This window comes from Cryptomeria japonica, chromosome 4 (genome assembly GCF_030272615.1).
Source record: "Cryptomeria japonica chromosome 4, Sugi_1.0, whole genome shotgun sequence".
NCBI classification, from domain to species: Eukaryota; Viridiplantae; Streptophyta; class Pinopsida; order Cupressales; family Cupressaceae; genus Cryptomeria; species Cryptomeria japonica.
The window spans coordinates 584577210-584592702 of record NC_081408.1 but is presented as its reverse complement, the minus strand read 5'-3'; positions in this window follow the sequence as shown (position 1 = coordinate 584592702).

The window sequence follows — 15493 nt, the reverse complement described above, 5'->3', positions numbered from 1 at the left end:
TTGATATTGAGTTGGGAGGAGGATAAGATGTAAGTTTTCTCCTTTACAATGATGAGTATGGCATCAGGGTAAACATATGAGGATGATGAGGTGGCTTGGGAAGCTCCAATGTTAATACTTGGGAAATTTGAGGTACTGATGGTAAGTGGAAGGGATGACCTACATGACATGGATCCATGGATGACTGAGGAGGGTATTTAATGGCAGGTCAATATCAATGACATGGCATAATATTCTCTGTGTTACGAGGCCCACCTGAATAGGGAGATTGATCATCCCCACTAAACTTCTGTCAACATTATCATATTATTTGATGGTGATGCATTGGTTGTATATTTTCGCAATAGTGTACCCCACTTGAGTAACAAATTTTAATGTATAGAGGTTCAGAGTAGAACCAATATCGATCAGTATTGTTTTACCTCATAGCATTTTCCAATGGCTTCAATATTTAGTGGACGAATATGATCAGGATCAGGGACCATGGCATCAGATTGTGTGAAACTAAGGTGATATGTTGAAGACAAGTGAGATACCCTAGATTGGAATTGTGTAGGATCTATAATGTTGGGAACATGAGTCTCTTGCAACGTTTAGGTAAGGATCTTCTGATGGGCAGGTGAGGCGTTTAACAAATCTAGGATGGAGGTCTATGCAAGAGTTTTTTCTAAATGCTTGAGGATGTTATATTGTAAAGGCATGAATGTTAAGGGGTTAGTAGGTGATAGGGTATCAAGAACTATCATGTGGGCTTTCATAGTGGTTACCGCACATTGAGTATCAACTCCCTTGACACAAATCACGTTGATATTATCCTCTACTTGAGTAATGCAACCTATCATACTACCATAACCAGAGGGCACATTATTGTAGTTAACATTGCTGCTTGTATGAGCCTAACCAACATTAGATGTGATAGCTTCTCTTTAATGTTTAGGAAGAGAATTCTTATACATGTCGAGGTTAGCATTTGGTGATTTTCTTGTGATAGGATCAACGACAATTTTACCCTGGTCAATGATGTCCTAAACCAAGTGTTTGAGATTCATACACTTATTTGTATCATGACCCTAAATACGATTATAGGCACAATATTCATTATCCTTATACCAGATAGGCTTATGTTTGGATTCATCAAATGGTTGCATTTCTGGACACACAACTAGGTTATGTTGCTCCATGCATTTGAAAATTACATCTAAGGGTTTCACAATGGGCATGAATTGATGTTGAGGGTAATTATTGGCCTGCTTGATGAGGAGGAGCTTGAGACACGATGATTGTGTTTTTCCTATTAGCTTGCACATTTTGTGATTGCATTGGCAATGTCTGATAAGTCGAAGGAGGTGGATTAACATGAATCATTAGGGAAGGATTGACATATGATTGTTGTGGGGGATTGACATATGTCTGTGGGGGTGGTGGCTTTGCAACCATGATCATTTGCACTGTCTTAGAATCAGTAATCCCATCACCTACAACACTCTTGTTTTTGTTCCAATACCTTTGCTTATCATTACTAGGCTTATCAAAATACTCCTTTTAGATTTTGATGATTCCTTCATCGATCAAAGCCTTTTCTATCGATGGTCCCTTAGACATAATGTCTTTGAAGGTGCTTGCACAATTTAAATGTATATGGTATGGAAGATTTGGATGGAGATTGCTGATGAACACAATGAATAATTGAGTATCAGGCACTGTACATGGAATGTGACCAATGAGGGCTCTCCACCTTTGGATGTAATCTAGGAGGATTTCACTTGCCTTTTTCTTGGTTTGACAAAGGTCAAGAATAGAGACATCATTCTCTATATTGTAATGATAATGAGATACAAAAACACTTTAACAAGTATTTAAATGTAGTGATAGTGTCAAATGGAAACTTGGAAAACCATTCTAGAGAGGGTCCGCTAAGAATTTTAGGGAAAAACCACATGAGATAGTTGTGGCACCATTAGACCTCCTGACAAGCCATGAAGAACTCTTTAATGTGATGGTGAGGATTTCCCTTGTATTTATCAAACTTGGCATTTCAAAGTGCTTGGGGAAGGGAATTTCCATTATTGACTTGTCGAATGGGTAGGGACAAATATCATCAAATTTGAAAACTTGCTCAGAGTTGTTTTCTTGTAAGCTTTTAAGAGCCGCCCTCATTTCTGATGGGGAGATTCTCACAAAAAAGTTACACCTTGCTCAATAGGTAGGTAAAATATGTTTTATCGGGCTTCCATCACCCTACCCTTGGCCATTAACAAGTCGAATAGTTCAACTCCTTTGGAGAACTCCCTATCAATTTGTTTTCTACAATTGCTCCAAGCATGACTGGGATTCACTAGAGTAAATCGAACCATTCGATTATCCAAACCTCCAACACACACTTGCAGGGGTCACAGGGGGTGTAAAGAAGGTGTTTATACTCCATTAAAGTGGCTCTTTAATTGGTTTCTCTCCATTTTCCCATCACTTCCTCTTCTTCCTATTTTCTAGGCCTAGTAGCCCTAGAGCCCCAATTAGCCCTACCTTACCAGTTTTCATGCAATTACTCAGAAAACCTCCAAAGGACGCCCTAAAATATTTGGTGATCCGAGTACCCTTTTAGATAAAATTTTAGATTTATTAGGGTAGGCTGTCTGGTTTGTCTGTACCAATACAAATCCCAAAAATGGCACTTTTGAGGGTTTTAGACTTAACAGTCTCCTCCAATAGGGTTTACTAGTTTCTTCACTCTGTGACACCTCCATCTCTTCATTGAGACTCTTCTATACTTTATTATTCCATGCCAAACACTTGGAATATTCACATTTGTTCATCCCTATAAGTAAAGACAAAAATGACAGTCATATTCCTAGTTGGGCTATGACAGAGCTCACCTAGGAAATGATAGCAAGTGGCTCCCAAACAACCTCTAGGAAAGTCCAAAGAATATGTACACTATAAAAAGGTTCCATAAATTTAATCCCAAGGGCCATTGAACAAACACAATGGGCTTTCAAGTTGGAAACATGTCTAGGGTCTTAAACCCTTGCTCAGACCAGACCATTGCAATATAAGATAAATTATAATCACACACCAAACCTGCACTAAGAAATGATAAAAAAAGTTCCTAAGAAAAATAATACCATTTAATAAACCACCATGGATGTACAATAATAAGATAAATCCATTTGGTACAGACTGTTGCTACCAAAATGACAACAACTTATGCAAAAATCTGGAAATTATCTTCAAATGTTATTCAAACTATCTCCTGGATCTTCCAACCCATGTATAATCATTGAGAAAGCATTTTATATGCCTCTTGGGTCATAACCAACCTATCATCAGTTTCCTAACCACCCATTTGCTCAATTTTACAAAGTTTCTCAAAATGTTGCGAAAAGTTGTCGAGCAACAATGACAACTTTTGCTCCATTTAGCATATTTTTTAACTGAAGCAATTTTCTTGATTGTAAACCCCCTAGGATGGTTCCATAACATCAAACTAAAATGAAAAAATTCCTAAAAAGGCCTTACAATGAGTTTTACACCATTTTGCAAAATAATGCCATTTTTGGCTTACAAGGGCACATTGGCCAAAATTGAGAAAACAGACAAACCTTGATGAAAAATACACTTCAAATAACTTTAAAGCACACTTGTCTACCTAACCACAATCAATTATTCATTTATTTATCCAAAACATGATCAATCACTCCAAAATGTGAAAATGCATCAAAACTAGGTAGAACTAGGTGCCCATGCACCAATTTCTTCCCATTCAATATTGATTGGAAAAGGCTTAGGAGATGACTTAGCAGATTCATAATACGATATTTGATATGCCACTTGGTGTGAATGAAGATAATTTGATTGTTGTGGCTGGTTTTAATAGCTTGTTATGTTTTGATATATAGGAACATGTTGTTGGAAAAGTGGTGGTTGTTGATATTGGGGTGGTTGTGAGTATGTCACAACATTTCATTGAGGAGTGATATGCTATTGTTGGTACTACACATTTGTAAATTATTTGACTTGAGGAGTGGGCCACCTTGAAGAAAATTCCCCTACTGTAGTTAGGATGGACATTGGATTGATCATTATACGATGGGGGATAAGGAATAGTGCTGCTTGGCAATTGATGAATATTTGTCACGACATAAGATGAAGGTGGTGCTTGCAAGTAATTGATTTATGGTTGCAAGATGAGAGGTTATAAATTCACTTGCGGTTGATACTGTGGGGCACTGATGACTTGTGGCATAGATTGCATGGGTGGGGGTGCACATGATAATGAAATTGTGTAATTCATGCCCTCATTCATAGCATGGAATTCCTGTGGTCCGAGCTGGTGCTTGTGTGGAAGACGTGTTTGTAGATCGAGTGAGAAGATTAATGAAAGGTATAACATTCACAACACTAGAAGTCATGGGCATGTGGTCCATCATGGGAAGGGATTTGATAACCTATGAGGATGGCGTATTAACTAACGTATTGTAGATACGTCCTCCTGAGAGAAGAGGCAACGTGGGTCCTAATGAATTAACATAAAATGGTTGATAATGTCATTCGTGGGTACCCATATGTGGTAGTCCGATCGATGCAAGTTGCGCACTCTGTTGTGGGGGTGTCATTGGCATCTGGGTTTGTTGTTGAGTCAAAAGTGATGATGAGGGTTTCTGTAAAGGCATTTTTTGTTGAGGATGTTCCTGTGGGCTAGCTACCATATGTGTATCAGGTGATACAACATTCATACCTTTGGCAACCATGTTCGCAAAGATGAGATTCTTGTGACTTTCTATGATTTTGTCTACCATTTGGGTATTATCAAAATTTGAGAAAAATTGGTTAACATTATTTATTTGGACATCTATCTCATCAAGTTGATTGACCATACTATCATCAAAGACAATTGGATTAAGTAGACCATAACTAACGGGAACATTTCCTGACATGATAGGGCTAACACTCGAATCAGGATTCAATTGAGGGTCAAGAAATCCTACCCCAAACTAAGAAGGTTGTTGTTCCATATGTTTTCAAAATCAAGATCGAGTGGTGATGGGCATGAACTACAAGATGAAACAATGAAGCAAGGAGAATAAAAAATTGAAGTCAAGGATTGGATTGATTGTTTGATTCGATCCAGCTAATAAAAAGAAAGAATGGAGATAGAAGCGATGATGGGGTCGAAGATGAATTGATTGGAACGTCGAAACTGAAATTACAATTGGATGAGGTGTGAATGAAGTAATGTGACCATGAAGTCACTTAATAAGATATACTTAAGAAACAAGATAAATTAATATGAATCAAACCTCTGGGTTGAGGTGATAAGATCACATCAAAATAAAAGATTAAACTAGATAGACATGGTATAGTTGAAGATTTGGTGATAATTGTCGCATAAAATATGTAGACTATATTGCAATTTGAGATAATTAATACCAAAAGGATTGGATAGGTTTGGATTGGTGAATCAAATGAGGGAAAGGAGTGAAAGATAAGAGGGTTGAGTGATTAAGGTGGTTGAAAAGAATGATGGACTGATGACACAATTAGCTGGAACAAAGAGATCAATTTTGAGTAGAAATATTATCCTTGATTTTGAAAAGAATATAAAATGGCCATGAAATCCAAGTGACACAAGACAAATAAGGGAAAAGATGCCAATAATGATATTGTAGGATAGGAATGATGATCAAGACAACCATTGGAAAACTTGGGTGATGAAATGAAAAACAAAATGGTATCAAGGACAAAGATGCACTCAAGTTATCACCAGGTTAAACCTACAAAACTAAGAGCAAACCGATGGAATAAGGGTCAAACCTACCAGATGCAAATTTTGGAAGGATAACGAGATGAAATGCACAAACCTATTAGAGTAGGAGGCGAACCCATCGAAGTAAGGGAAAAAATCACTATACTTGGGTACAAACCCACTAAAGGATCGATGACTAAAATGACTCACAAAGATAACAATGAACCCACCAGAGTTGGGTGCAAACTCCCCATTCTGGGACGACTGAAAACTAGGCAAACATAGCACAAATCCACCGATCTCAAAAGCGAACCCACGGGTTCTCAAAGAAAATATATGAGAGATGGAATGATAGTGACTATGCTAAGTAAGTCAGACTAGCTTAGAGTAAAAGGCATTCCCACTAGACCAAGAAGCAAACCCATTGAAGGACATGACTGACTAGAACTAGGTGAAATTAAGTGTTTGATAATTTGGATTCATTTTGGAAAAATATTATTTGTGACATAATCTCATCAAGTATGAAACATCTAACACAACTAAGATAAAAGGGAGCCTAAGTTAGCCCAAGATGTTTACAAACATTAGTCAAAATATGAATACAAATCACACACAACTTGAATTTGGAAACATGGATACTACCTGTTGAATCCCCACTTAGGTTTCTCTAAATACTGAAAAAATTGGATAGATAGATATTTTAGTGCTCTTGGATCCCCCACCACAACACACACTTCTTTGGAACACAAAAATCTCATACCCCAAAGATCCAAAGATACAAAGATCTTTTTAATCGGGGGACATATGTCTCAACTATGAACAATATGAATTAGGGTGGCTTAAAAGGTCCAACCTCTTGCATCAATAAGCATCAAGGATTGGGGATACTAAAACATGGTTTGTAATGGGGGGACTTTTGGGGTGAATCTGGTGGCTATACATAGAATGGCTAGCTCATTTAAGAGATATGCTAGCATGTAGAGCACATGTTTTAACATATTTGACACACAAGCACTAGTGGATTTTGACTTTCATTAAGATCACAAAGGTATTTGCATATAGATATTGTGGGAAACCATTAGTATAATGCAATTGTACTAGTTGATTATGACTTTCATCAAAATCATGAATAGTTATATAGTGGACCAAAAGAAAGTACCGCTTTGGTCGTTCCCTCTCACTTGACCTTATTGGCTACTCGAGAGGTAGGACCTCTAAAAATAAAAAGTAAAATTGAGTGTCACTAACACTTTTCTCTTGCACCCAAGACCGTGAAAGCCAGGGGAGAGTATAGTGCGTGTTAGCAACAGGTCCACTCTACATGCATAAGTATGCTAAGCACAAAAAATACTTATTCTTTTCCTTTATCAAATTGAAGTGTGCCACTTAGATTAAACAATAAAACCTATTGCAAATTAACAAACATTCAAGAAAAAGATGTTTTCAAAGAGGCACCCCTCTTTGGTTGTTCTACAACAAACCGCTAATGTTTAAAGCACAGGGTCTTCAATAAGCGAAATAGCTACATAAATGTTAGTGAAAATCCAAAAAAATAGTGAAAGTTAGTGAATTATCCATAATTTGAAAAAATAAATATTTGGGAAAAATGACAGTCAACACAAAGACCTCAAACTTGCTAAAGCACAATATAAACTTGTCGGACTACTCAAACAGATAGGAAACCCACCATAGTTATTATGAAACCTGTTGGACTACTTAAATAGACAACAAACCCACCAAACTTACTGTCAAACCCGCTGGACTAGACCTCAAACCCGCTATACTTAGGTTCAAAATCATTGGACTATGCTAACTTGATTTCATAGACCTAAGGGAAAAAACCTAACATAACCCTAACAGAGAAAAGCTACTATTGTTGACCATAGTCCTGCTATAGCATGAATCCAATCCCCTAGACTACAAAATGCAGAATGCAGTTGTAAGGACATAACATAAAATATAATGCATGAACATAAAACCCACTATAGCTACCCTAAAACTTGCTAGATTGCTAAAATGAAAGAATAGTAAAAAAAAAAGACCCAAGAGAATAAAAGACTTAGAATTAAAATCACAAGTTCAAACTAGTGAGTTACCTCTAACCTCTGGGAGTAAAAAAAAATTACGATAAATTTTGTACATGTAGACGAGATGGTGGGAATGCGTTCTCGCTGGAGTTGGTAACAAACCCATTGGACTTCTCCACATTCTTGGGAGATTGTAGAAGTCAACTTGGTGTTGAAATGACCTCCACTGAAGTGGAAGTCAACCTCTAAAATTGCGATTTTGTCTCCAAGTGCTAAAAACTTGCGATTAAAAATCACTAAAACTATAAAAAAGGATTAAAATGACCCGTGAAGTGGGTCCCATCGGGCGTGCTAGAAATGTGTGAGTGATAATTGTGCGTGAAATAATATAAATTGAAATCTAAACTAACAATCAAAGAAAACAAAAGATTCCATCAAACACTCAAGATGAGAATTTTATAGAAGCAAAATTGTAAATAATAAATGAAACAAATCAAATGCAAACCCAAAATCAACTTTTCTTTCATAATTATCCAATTTGATGTGTGCTCATAACGTTCCAAATGCTCAATTTTTCTCCATGATGATTTATGCAAGATGTGATTGATGAAAAATGATTTTATGAATTGAGTAGTTATTTCAACATTACGACAATATGATTGTGAAAAAGTGGATAAAATGGATAACAAATAGAGGGATTAAATAGGATTTGGTGAGAGGAAGGAGGATTTGAGAAATGGAACAATTGTTTTCAAAGAGGACATGCAACAATCCTTAAGGTTCCACGTGGAATAGGATTCGACACTCTAAAAAAGAAACGACAAGTGTTAAAGAGAGGAGTGACATGTGTCCTTAAGGACATGTCTATTTGGGAGATAACCACCCAAATAACAAATATTCTTTTCCAAATATTAAAGATATTAGGAATGTGTAGATATATCTAAGGGGGAGGTTAGAAGGGATAAGGTTGGTTAAGTGTATAGGGTTTGTTATAACCCATGGGTTTAGGCTAGGATAAGGGTTAGATGAGGGTTCAGGTTAGGAGACATGTGGGGAAATAGGGTTTATTAATTTAATAATTAATTCTATAATTAGAAGAAAAGGACAAGAGTGAATTATATAATCCAATCATGCATTTGATTTATTTAATAGAGAAAGGGGGAATATTTAATTGATAAGATGATTTTGGGTTGTCAAATAATTAATTAAAAGGGATTATAACATAACTAATTAAATTAATTAGCTAGAAGGAGGGAAAACTAATTAATTAAATAATGCATAATTATTTAATTTAAAAGTGCTTAGGATAGCTAAATTCAATTCATTAGATTAATCAAATTTAGGTGTCTCCAATAATAGAATGTTATGTATTACATAACCATTTTTCCCTAAGAGGGTCATGTTTCTATGTTGTTTCCCCGAGGCCACCTCTTTTCAAATAATTTTATCAAAAAAAGTTTGACTCAATCTTTCTATTGTTAATATTAGGTCACATATTCGTTCAAAAGGAGGAACACTTTATTTTGAGAGGAATGGTAATCCATATTTAAAATTCCTCATAGCCCACCAAGCCACCACTGTCTTCTTCTTCCATGGGTGATCTCCATGCCCGCTTCGAAGTCTCACATAAATTACTTATAACTTTTTAAGGGGTGCTTTCCAAGCTATCACACCCTTTCAGAAAGGTCACCTTTAATTATCCTTTAATAAATAGAATTATTCCTCTCTTTTAAAAGAGTTTTTCATAAACATTATTTATTCATATTTCAATAAAACAAAGGATTATTATATCCTTTTATTTTATCTACCTTTTTAATTCTAAAAGGGTTGTTTCATAACTTTATCTTCTCTTAGAGAAAAAGTCAAACAACATGTTTCTTTTTGGAGAATCAATCATTCTTGTACTATTATTATGTTGGTTTGGTAAGTAATCCACATTTTTTCATAGCAGTATAATATATATCTAGTGAGAAAATACTTTAGATTGCGCTGATGGTAATTGCATTTTACTTAGGAATTTTACCCTTGATTTCATTAGGCACTAGATTGGAGTTATTAGGGATCTTATGAAATTACATCTTCTAATATTTATCTCATCCTAAAGGATAACTAATACAATGAGTTCTTTATGTATTTCTTCTGGATTGAGCTCAATTTATTTAGAGAATTAGGTTGATATTCTTATTTTTATCAGTATAAATAATTTTTAAAAGTGGGTTACCTTTGATTTGGAATTGGATGTTGATAAATTTGATCTTCTTAAAAACCTATTTGGACTAAAATTTCATTATGTCTTATTCCAATTTCATCTATAGTCCTATTGGGCTTAGTTGTATTAGGTTGAGCTAGTTCTTATGCACTATGGAAAAAAGCTTTCATGTCAAAATTCTTCTTATTGGGAAACAAGGGAAATATGATTTCTATTAGTATGCCTACTTTCATTAATATTACATACAATAGTATTTTTAAATTTAATAAGAATACTATGACCTCTTTCCATATCTCATATAACTATTCTATTTTAAAATTATGACAACATTCAAATTTTCTATGATTCCTACTATTCTTTTTTGTCGAATCATCTAAGGTATAATGAAATTTTAAGCTATAATTGACTCTTGTCTTCTTGATGTGACAATATAATGTTCACGACAAAATACTTGAGTATATTTACTTGTCATTTTTGTTAGGCCTAATATGGAAAGTTAATGTACTGAGAGGGGAGGGGTGAATCAGTACTCCAAAAATTTTCTTGAATAATAACTTTACTGTTATGCATAAATAGAATAGTGCACTAACATAAAATAAAGTTAAAACAAATAGATAACAATCATACATGATTCACTCCATAACACATATATTTTGGTTACACAGAAACTCTTGGTTAGAGAGAAAAACTGCGGTGGGGATGGCACCCACAACTTCACTACTGCAATAAGAAAGAGTGCTCGGTTAGAGCTACATATTGGCTATTTCTGATAGCTTACCCTGTTAGGAGTAACAAGATCTATTAGATCTACCTTGCTAAAGGATTTTACAACATTTAATCTAAATACTGGACCTGGTTAGAGGCTTTACAATTTATAGACTTGATTAGAGTCTTTTACCCTGTTAAAGGTTTCTCTTACAACTTCACAATATTACAATAAAATCATTACAAATATTTGTAACTTTACATCTGAAATGTTATAGTAGATTCTATGTGGTCAGAATAGATTACCTTGCTTATAGCATACCTCGGTAACCCATATAGTAACTCGGTAAACCCTTCTGTTTACTTTGTTCTTCGACTGTTTTATGAAAACCTTCTCGGTGACCTCTGTGTCTCTGTAATAGCCTTCTTACACTCATGCACACACCTTTAACTCTCAACTCATGCTGTATAAATACATCTCTTAAGACGGTGATCCAATTCATTACTTCGATCTTACAAACATGATTCCTCAAATGAATAACTATACAAAATATTTCATTGGTTAGATTGATCTCAAAATCATACACAATCTTCTAGTGCAATTTCGAATGTGATAACGGTTAGATGTGCGTCGATCTTGTAACACGTTTTCATATGCATGTCCAGGTTCAATGAATCTGGTAACACGTTTCACTCAGTTTATATCAACTCGGTGTGTCATCTTTGCTTCTCTGTAGACATAAAAAGATACTCAGTAAACAACTCAGTGTCTACTACATTCTGTGACTACTTTCTTCTGTAACCGACTAGACTGTGCATACCGACTTCTCTGTGTATACCGACTGCATGATTCGGTAGTGTTAACCGACTAGAGTATATAGTATGACTTTGAATATAAAAACTAATGGCAACTTGATAAGTAGTAACAATCTCCCCTTTTGACATTAGTTGAGATGTTTGACAAAAACTACTTTCAAAGTCATAACTCAAAAATCTATATACTTTGCAAAATGACTATACTTGACAGTATATACAATAGTCAATGAAATAGTATATTCAGATATACTCCCCTTATCATTATATTGTACATAACTCTGATTTTGCATGCTCGGTTCTGTGCTTGTGTGCTCTGCTTACTGTCCTTGGATACTTTGCATGCTCTGCTCGGTATACTCCGCCTGTATACAATACTCCAAATACTATATCATTCTCAATACCATATCAAAACTATATTTTTCAAAACTGTATCACTCCCCAAATATATTATATCACTCCCTCAAGACTATCCTATTACTCCCCCTTTTTGACAAACATCAAAAACTTTAATTTCCATCCGGGGGTGGTAACTGGTCAAAAATGGATTTGTACTTTTTCCGGGCATCGGTGAGAGCGACAGAGAGTGCATCCTTTACACTTTCCATTAAAGAATTTTGTGCTTGAATATTAGCCAATAGTGATATTAAGCCATCAAGAGTGCTTCCCTCTTGTGTAGTAGATAGGCGTGTGGCTCGATTAATCTGTTCTTGGATGGATGAAAGATGAGGAAGGAATAATGTCTGGAGTGTCATTATATCCACCCTGATCTTGTGTTCTTCATTTCTTAGTTCCAATTGTTGAGCCATGAGTTGTTGAAGCTTGGTATAAAAATTCAGAACTGAATTGGGCTCTGGGGTCAACTTATTTGAGAGATCAGTGATCTCTTTCTCAATTGCATCAGTTTTATTCTTAATGTCTTTAATGAATATAGAAAATGTATAGAGTTTCTGAAATAAATAAAGAATGTGCTTGAGTTGAGGGGACAACTCAGCAATGAATTTGACAAGTTTGACTTTGCCAATAGCTAGAGCTTTCTGTACATCTTCTATCATTTTTGTAGTAAGCTCCTTGTCTTTTAGCTTGCTCAAATACTCAGATGCATCAACTCCGGATGTTTCTATTTGATTAAGGAGTTCATCTAGTTGAATGTGGATGGCTGCATCGTTGACACTGTAGCTATAGGTAGCATATCTGATAGCAGTGTCTTCACCTTCTGAAGTACTTTATTCTTCTTTTGTATGGCCATCTATTTTTCTTGTTCAACCTTTTCTTTGCATAGTTCACCAAAATCAATGAGTGCTTGCCCCTTTAATTTTGATATATCCACATTGGGCAACACTATTAGTTTAGATAAATCAACTTTGAAACTATGCTTTTTCACCCTCTTATCTTTACCTTCGGTCGATTGGACCAAGACGATAGCTTGGGAGGCTTGCTAACCCTCGGTAGGTTGCTCGGTAGAGATAACACTTTGGTCAGTTCCTGTAGCCGCTGTGGTGTCTTTTGTTGTCTCGGTACTGGGTGTCTCAACTGCAACATTTTCAGTGCTCGAAGGTGCTTGAGAGGTCTATTCTAGAGTAGTATCTTCTCCTATTGTAGACTTGTGACCTTCGGTGCCTTGTGTTGTATCTTGAGGAGCTTTGGTAGAGACAGGTTGATTGATCGGTGGATAAGGCTAAACTTATTCTAAAATGGATTCACTAGATACAAGTTTTGCATATGTAGTGCCTTCTATCATTTCTTGCTCTGGTTTCTCTATATCCATGACATCTTCATCTATTTGAATAGTGTCAACAGGGTCTTGTTCGGTAGCATCAGGACCTTGCTCGGTGACATCAGGATTGTGCTCGGTGACACCAACAATTTCAATTGTAGATTGTTCACTGGCATCTTTGATTTTGAAGATTTCCTACCATTTTGCTTTTGTCTCATTTTCTATGTCAATATATAGCCCATTCATCAGTTTTAAGGCTCTCAGTTTGACAAGAAATTTTGAATTGTAGGTTGTATGATGTTCCTTTATTTTGGCCACTCACATATCAGGAAATAGATGGACTAGACTTCTTTCTCTGATTTGTTTCTCTGAGTCCATTGCATACTTCCACCTATTATCAATATGCAAGTAAAGTTCATTTGGAAGTGACTTTACTAGTTCCAATGGAGCTAACCGGAACTTTAGAAGTGTGCAGATGACAGCTTCTTCAATTTGTCTCTTCTCATCATTATTTCTAGTTTCACACTTGACATATCTAAATGAACCAAATCCGCCATATTCTTTCAGATTGGCACAAAAGTTTTCAACACTATGTATATTTACCTTCTTGCTCTTGACAATTTGGAATTTGTTTGCATCTTCAGATTCTGTATCACTAGACTCTTTTGAAAAAATGAGTCTCCGAGTAGATTTCTTGTATGTCTTTGTTACCTTGGGAGTAGTAACACTCTTTTGTTTCTTACTCGATGATGCTGCAGATGCTCTTGTATTAGGTCTCTTTGTTGGAGGAGTTGGTAGGGCCTTTGAAGTGTCCTGTTTCTTTCTTTTTAAACTTTACCCTTAGGCAATTCAGTGCTCAGTGTTATAGCTGCCTCTTGAGCTTATGATTCCTCTTTGGTGATGGCAAGAGTGCCTTTGACAGGTGTGGAGGAAGAATCTTCTCTGAATTTCTCCATTAAAACCTTTATCATCTTTGTTGCTTTTCTTGTAGCTTTGGGTACTACAATGCTCATTTTTACTTTTCCCTTCACTTTTTCATAGGTTCCATACCTCAGCTCGGTAGCATGCCTTGGTAATGTAATAAATGCATCAATTTTCTATTGTGTGATGGCAAAGTCAATCTCGTAACCCATAGGTGGCAAAGATTGAGTTCTTGGTTCCACAACATTCACATAACAATAATCAGTGTCTACTGGTCGTGCCCACAAAAGGATATGAAAATCACAGTAAAACCTTTCCTGGGAATTGGGCATTCCAACAGGTGACCAATATCTCTCTCTGTAGACGTTCATTTACTTGTCAAACCAGGGGACGTATACTTTAAATGGCGCAGCAAAATATATGCACTAGGAACTCATTTTGGTCAAATCTTAGCAAAAATACATATAGGAAAGAAATTCTACCTACACTACAGGAAGGTAATGCAAAGCTCTTTAACTCAACTATGATCTGATTAGAACAAAAATCATGATAACTACAACTCAAACACAAACTATGAATTGGCCTTATGCTGCAGGAACAGGCACAGTGATGGATTCCTTGTGCTGCAGGAGCAATGTAAAGCTGAGTTTGTATAAAAACTTTAAAGATGAAAACAAACTGAAGCTTAACAAAAAAGAACAACTAACTAACTAGCTACAGATACCTACTAAGTGGGCCCCCTTAGCAAGCATCTCCTGATTACGCAGATGCTAAACTCAGAACTTCATTGAACTTTATTTATAAAAATAGAATGATATACATTGTTTTGTTGATGTGGAAACTAACAACAAACTCTGTCTCTGGTTAAACAGATTCTGTCTTTCATTATCATATTGATTCTTACATGATAACTACTATTTTGATTCTATCTTACTCTATCTATCATCTCCTCTCTCCTCTCTCGCGCAGGAGAGAGCTTTATTTAAAAACAGGAGAGAAACTAACTAACTAACTCCATCAAAGAAAGACGTGGGAGTAAAATATATCCCCGAGTCAAGGAACAAACTTCATAAATGAATTTATGCGTTCAACCCGATCCAGAGAGAAAATCTAGCGCTCCACTCTTTCCCAATTAACTGCCATTAAAATTCTTTCCCATGGTTCGGTCAAAGAGTCCTTGCCGGAGCTCCCTCGAAGTCGTGAAGGAAATGAACTTTACTGCAAGGCCGAGATCGGCTGCGCTTGACTCGATCATTCTTCAACAACCTACGAAACAAAAGGTAACAGGCAATAGAAAAAGGCGTATAACACATACACGATATCTATTCATTAATCACACATTTAAATCTACTTCATCA